Source organism: Amblyomma americanum, chromosome 5 (assembly GCF_052857255.1).
Source record: "Amblyomma americanum isolate KBUSLIRL-KWMA chromosome 5, ASM5285725v1, whole genome shotgun sequence".
Lineage (NCBI taxonomy): Eukaryota > Metazoa > Arthropoda > Arachnida > Ixodida > Ixodidae > Amblyomma > Amblyomma americanum.
The window spans coordinates 67,244,757-67,251,983 of NC_135501.1; positions in this window are offsets into that span (position 1 = coordinate 67,244,757).

Here is a 7,227-nt window from a genome sequence, read left to right on the forward strand (position 1 = left end):
ACGTGGAGACTAACGAAAAGGGTTCAGCTTAGGTTAAGGACAACGCAGCGAGCCATGGAAAGAAAAATGATAGGTGTAACGTTAAGAGATCGGAAGCGGGCAGTGTGGGTGAGGGAACAAACACGGGTTAATGACATCCTAGTCGAAATCAAGAGAAAGAAATGGGCTTGGGCAGGGCATGTAATGCGAAGGCAAGATAACCGCTGGTCCTTAAGGGTAACGGAGTGGGTTCCAAGAGAAAGTAAGCGTAGCAGGGGGCGGCAGAAGGTTAGGTGGGCGGATGAGATTAAGAAGTTTGCAGGCAAAGGGTGGATGCAGCTGGCAAAGGATAGGGTTAATTGGAGAGACATGGGAGAGGCCTTTGCCCTGCAGTGGGTGTAGTAAGGCTGATGATGATGATGATATGAGGCGTAATATTAGGTATAGAAGGCAGTCATATTTGACGCTTGCAACCGACCCTTACTTTCCACATTTCCGCTCTTCATTTAGTTAACCTACACAATGCGCCAGACTAAGCAAAGTGAGTATTATATTTGTCTTAAATTGCAAATCATAGGCGCCCGTTCCTTGCGTTGAGCGTCGTATTCGTTGCCGTAGGCGTAACGTGCCACCTGGCAGGTGGCGTGTATAGGCGTGTGACATGTGGAGTGTTGGTAGGTAGCAGCAGGGCAAAACCCCACCTTTCACAACGAGGGCGGAGGAATGAACAACGGAAAGCAGGCTGCCGCGCGGAGACCTCCGAGGGTGGCTAGCAGTGTAACACGCGAGCCTTGACTAGTAGGAGCTGCCTCGGCTGAAGAGCTGCACACAAACTTGGCATTGCCGACTATCGGACTCGTCTCTCCATTCTTTTTCCTCAGTTCAATTCATCACCCTTTTATGCGCTTGTTCCAATAAGAGTCTCAACTTGGGTTATTCAAATTAGGTTCTCAGAAGAACGCTATCCGATTCTGAGTTTCGCCCCGAAAAAGAGTTAATCTACAGTTTACACGTTAATGCTGACCAAATTGTACGCGTTGTTTTGCATTATTGCTCGTTGAAAAATTGATCTAAATATGATGTAAATTATATTGAATGCCAGTCTGTGTAGCGCTGGAGTTTCAGTGAAAACCAAATTTTCGCGTTTTTATTGTTTCCTCTAGAAGGAAACTGTAGGGAGCGACAACAACGATCAATATAGACCCTACGTGAGCACAAATCTTGCGTGGTGTATAAGCATAGGTGGCACCACAGTTTTCCACCACAAAAATGCTAAGGCCCTACTTTCGTGTCATCCCCATTACGCCTATAACCACAACATAATTCGATATTTACACGTGCAAGGGGCGGAGTGCTGCCCATGCCGTCAAATATGGACCACGTATCCAAGGTGGTATCCAAAACAGAGTCTGCCGAGTAAATCAATGCAGTCATAGGAGGGCACTTAAGAAATGGGGAAAAAGGAATATGCATACACATCCAGCGGCAAGCATAAAGATTTAAATGTATGTCTTACATTAGGCGAAGTTTTGCAGCGCAGGCGTAAGTGGGAATCGATGAAAAACTGTTGGACTCAGAGTGATGCAAGCAAAAGAGTGAAATTTGAGATCCGCCTAACCACGGCTTCAAGATACTTAAAAGGCGGCAAATAAAGCGTGGGCCGAGAAATAATGTGCTGCTACCTGAGACTTTCCTAATCTAACAAATGTGTTGTGCTTTTAACAGGCTTGGTGGGTCGGAGCTTGCGCAGCGCTCGTTGCCTACTTTCGCTAGTTTCCAAGGTACCCAACACAAAACAGGCCTCAGGTACACCAGAAAGACATCTCCTTTCATTTGGCTGCATAGACGCTTCCTTGAAATAGCTCAGCAAGGTCACAGGGAAGTCACAGTGATTGGAGCCACTGACACTGACAAGATATGCTTTCTACATGACAGTAACGTCTCATTCTAAAAGCAGTCATCCGATAGGCCTGGAAGTTAGCTGTGCTGCAGAACTACATTGTTATCTGCCGTAGTTAGAAATTTTGACTACTGTAAATTATGTTCTCAAGTCATTGTGTATTTGCTCTTCCGTTGGTAGCAAACCTGGTCTGCCTTTACGCATCGCAGGTTTCTATGTCACCTGAAAACGAATATTCCCTTCTCAATATCATGAATGCTTCGAAATTGTCTTCTGCTCGGCCGATCCTACTTTATAATCTTTGGGACACAGAACGCTTCTATGCTGTTGCAAAAGATATCCCAATTGCTCTAAAATTTTTGAGCACAGAAAAAACATTTCTTCTCGATGTGGAGTTCGTATATTACTATAAACTGTCGAAGTTTTCTCCAGAATCTGCAAACTTTTTTGAAGACCCAGTCGATAGGCGCATAGAAAGGATTGTCTTTGTGCCACCAATGACTATTATCCCTGGCATGACAAAATATTATCTCGGTAGGTACATGACACAGAAGGTCCGAAGCCGTTGGTTATTTTGGAACGAGTGGTTCGAATATCTTTCGAACTGGGAGCCTTATGCACTGTGTCAGGGTGTGATGGTTAACTCTACTTCCATCAGCATACCCGAAAACCGCTTTCGAAGCTGCGAGGCCCGTGTAAGTGTTTCGCCCGACGAATTCTTTTCCATGAAGCTAAGCTCAACGGCTCAATTACCCAAAGGAAACAACCTGTCAGCTGCTGTACATCTAATTACCAGTATCTTTAATAGCCGTGATATAGATTTGGCTAGAAGGCCTGAAGCGTTGGCATTGATTGATGCGTACAGGACACTCAACAACACCTTGAATTTTCAGAATTTCAGCGAATGGCGAGATTTTACAGACAAAAAGGTGGACGTGTTTATTCTTAGCACCGCAAGCGTATACACGATGATGGAATACGTTTTCGCATACGCTCAATACTCTCCAGAGCCTCTGTGTGTTTTCAACCATCCAATTGTTGACAACATCATTACTGTCATCGACTCCCCACTTTCATTTCTTTCTTTTCTCTTGGTGTTAATAGCTACATTGTCTTCAGTACTTGCATTCACACTTATTCGCTCTCGGTGCTTTTCTTGGGCGCGAACGGGGTCCTCTGTGTCCAATCTCGTACTTCTACTGTTGTGCGCCCTCCTTGGCAGGAGTCCGCCGGGGTCTGCGGCAAACTGCCTCGCTTACCGCAGCTTTGCCACTGCTTTCTGGGCCCTAGGGATGTTGGCTCTCGGAAATTACATTCAAAGCAGTATCACAGCCATTCGAAGCATCCCAAGTGAGATGGCAAGCGTAAGGTCACTCGCCGAACTCAACCAGCGAATAGAGGAAGGTGCCCTCTGTCCATGCTTCAGTGGTGATTTCATGATGTACTACCGGATGAGGACCACCAAACTTCGCACGTCGGCCGCTGACGATGCAATGGAGAAAGGACTTCGTAAATTCGGTTGGAATTCAGTGTTCGCCAACGACGTCTATGAGTGTTATGAAAGATCTCGTCAGCAGACCCACGTTGCGTTTTCCTCATGCACAGATGAAGAAATATCTGCAGCGTTGCGCTGGAACCTGCTTCCGAGCGACCGATTCTCAAACATGATGCGATATCCGGCTATGCACGTATCGAATCCATTAAGGTGGGTTGTTTAACTTATTTTCTAAACGTGATCGTTATTAGAGCATGGCAATTATTTTCGGATTATAACGAAACAAGGAGAACTTAAAAAGTAATTCTTTCCGCTTTCAATATGCCTGTGCTCCTGCTCATAATATGCTCTAGCTTCTTGACCTTACGATATCGCGGCTGTTGTATTTACTTTGAAAACTGGTGCCATGCATAAGTTTTTAGCCATTATCGTTTTGTTGGAGAAGTGTTGCAAAGATCTGCTTACGGTGTGATTAATATATTTGCTTAGAATTTAGATCATTATCCTGCAGTCTGTGGGTGGCAGGAGCTCTGAGTGCTTTAACGATATGTTAAGACATCTTTTTTTTTCTCCTGATGCATATAGCGTTCAGAGCACGATGCTTTAGGAAGGCTACATCCATAGCCCTGCCCCAAAGCGGCTGAGTTAAGAAATCGGAGCTGGCTGTTTAATCGTATTTTCTGGAATTGCTGTACGGTCAAGAGTGACGCCCTTGAATTAATTTCAGGACGTTATCCTAAGCGCTGCTTGTAAGCGTTCGGCGCCGTGTCGACAGAGCTTTGTACCCTACACTCTAACTCATCACAGCGAAGTTGGCGCCAGTGGTGAGGAACTCATATGTGCACCCGCCACGAGAAACGGAACCACAAGTAGGGTGGCTACCTCTTCCTTACAGGTGGTGCCATAACATAAACTCCACAGATGATTAACACAATATGTAAGGCAATTTTATTCCGCAGTTATGAGTGATATTTGCCGTTGAATTCAGGTATGTCGTCGTTTATGCACTCTTTGTGCTGATAGAAGCACCGTGGTGGCTTTCAATGTCGGATCGTTTCGACACAACCGCTGCTATGGTGCTTCGGAAGCTTTCATAAATTGATCTTTTTAATACCTTTATTCTTCGTAACATGGTTATTGGAAGGAAGCTTGCTGTCCGCTGCAGTATATGTATTGGTCTTCTGACGGAAACCAGTGCGAACACTAAACTATGAAGAATTGGAAGAACAGCGTCCTTCACGCGTTGACATAGCACGCTAAAGTTAGTGTTAATATTACTTGCAACAGAGCGTTGAGAGCTAATGACTGTACAGGTAATTCAGCGAGATAAACAATTCGCTTACCTGGAAAATGATGGAGCCTTTCTTCATAGTTGTTTTCGCACCTGCGCTGTAATAACGGTTCACCATCTGTCATATTCGTGTCCCTTTCAATCGTTGCTTCATCCATTCTCTGACGGTACTCCTAAGTATCTTCCTCGTATTTTGAAAGCTGCCACGCATTTCCAGATACAAGTTCAAACTCCTACACAGTCGCGCAGAAAACGACTGAGAGAAGCTTTCAACAGTGCGTCTCTATTCGTAGACGACGTGGTTTGCACGGTGCGCATGGTACGGCTTGCCTGTACGAAGCAGAAAAGGGGGCCACGAGATGACGGGGAAGAAAAGTTTGGGGTCCCGATATCCGTGGTTTGGGCACGTCCTACCCCCGTAGGGGTCAGAAGTAGACCGGGCGGTGCAGGAGGTGGTCACATCGTCAAGCATTGCCTTTTTAGAAACACGTGCTCACCTGGAGACGATGATGTTGCTGTTTTTCATATCAAGTGTGCAGTTAATATTATCGCTGGTCCCCTTGCGCATATTTGTAATAGAATGCTACTCTGTGGTGTATTCCTTAGCAATTTAAAAATCGCACGTGTTGCCGGGCTATTCAAAGGTGGCAACAGAAATTGATTGAATAATTATCGCCCGATTTCATTATTGCGTCTGTATTGAAAGTTAGCTGTGCGTGTACTCTTGAGGCAAATAAATAGCTTCATACAAACAGAGCATCTAATCTGCCCCCGACAGTATGGTTTTCAGGGCGTTAAATAAACCCAATCAGCTGTATTAGATGTAAAAACTCTATAGAAAATAATTTTCAGAATGGGGTTTTTTCTATTGGTATTATTCTTGATTTGTGCAAAGCCTTAGATTATGCGAAGGATTCAATGCTACTGTATAAATTGCAGATTTATGGGATCTGTGGAGTTTCAAAATGCACTTTTGAAGAGTTAACTAACTGCATGAATCCAGCACACTTAGATTCAAGATGCAAATTCTATTTTTGGTACGACAAATTTCAGTGTCCCTCAGGGTTCAATTCTGGGACCACTTTTTTATTCTATACATCAATGACATTGTCAACATTCCATTAACTTCTAATATTATGATGTATGCCGAGGATACTAATGTTTTTTTCTGGCTCTTATCTTCAGTACTTGAACAGCAGTCTAGTGCCTGGCTTAAATAATTAGCGATTTGGCCGTCTGTTAAACTATTTGAGTTACACGTCAATAAAACACAGTTTATGATCTTCCATCCTAAAAACAAACCATTAGATCATCGTGTCAAATTAGCGTTTAATGACTTGAACATCTTGCAAGTTCAAAGTAGCCGGTTTCTAGGTGTGTGTTTTCGCTGTGATTTGAAGTGGACAGATCATGTAAACTGTATTAAAGGGACACTGAGGAGAAATTGAAGTTGGCTTGGATCCATAGAATACCAGCTCCTGATCACAAAAACGCCACTCTTCCTGAAAACAAAGCTCTTGTAATGTAGAAAATAGCAAGAACCAAAATAAAGGTATCGCCGCCACAGGCCAATCTCGCATGTACAAGCGTGATGACTTCCTAGGACAAGAGGCGCCACCATGGAGGAATTTTCCTTACTTCATGGATGTCACGAATCTCTGAGCCTTGCAAAGGAAGGTTGCGCAGCGCACCGCTAGCCGTCAGAAATCACGGAGTCTGCGTTTACGTCACGATTCACGTCACTGCGTTTTGTGACGTCATAAGAGTTCCCGTGGAGTCATAAGAGTTGCCTGAGTTTGATTCAGAGGGGCGGGAAAAATTTTTCAACTTCGAATCCAAATTTCTTTGAAATAAATGCATCTTTCGTGCCCAGACAAGGGGCAACAAAGCCATGAAATGCCGAACTATCAGATATTGCTAACAAAAAAATTTTGATATGGTTCTCCTCAGTGTCCCTTTAAAGTAAAACCGGCAAGGTGTGTTTGTATTATCTATCTTATTAGCCATCTGCTTCCACTACAGGTTAGAAGGCAATTATAATTTGCCCTTGTTCATTCCCACCTTCTATACTGCAACCTGGTGTGGGAACCTGCAAAAGAATCTATTCGTATAAATTATTTGCTCCTGTGAAACGAGCTTTACGATCAATATTTTAAAGCTCAGCTGTCGAAGAAAATCTTTTGGAAACAGGTCATGTTCGCAGTTTCTTTCAGTCCTAAAACTTGAGTTTGGCAGTTAACACTTTTTATAAAGTAAAGCATAATTTTAGTTCGTTCCAAAATGCTATAACTCAAGAAATGTTACGTATGGTTTACGTTCCGTTGCCCTACCCAATGCAAGACCTACAAAAACTGTGAAAAACAAACTATAGATAACCGACTTGAAACATTGTGTAATGTCTATCAGTCTCTTCTAAAAAATGCTATAGATAATCATAGTGTATCTGGGTTTAAGAAAAACTGCCGATTCTGTTTCCTTCTCTGCAAATTTCAGCTGACTATGCATACTCATTCCTGTGCGTTGCTTCCTTTTATAGCCGAATGTGCATATTGCGTTTACTGC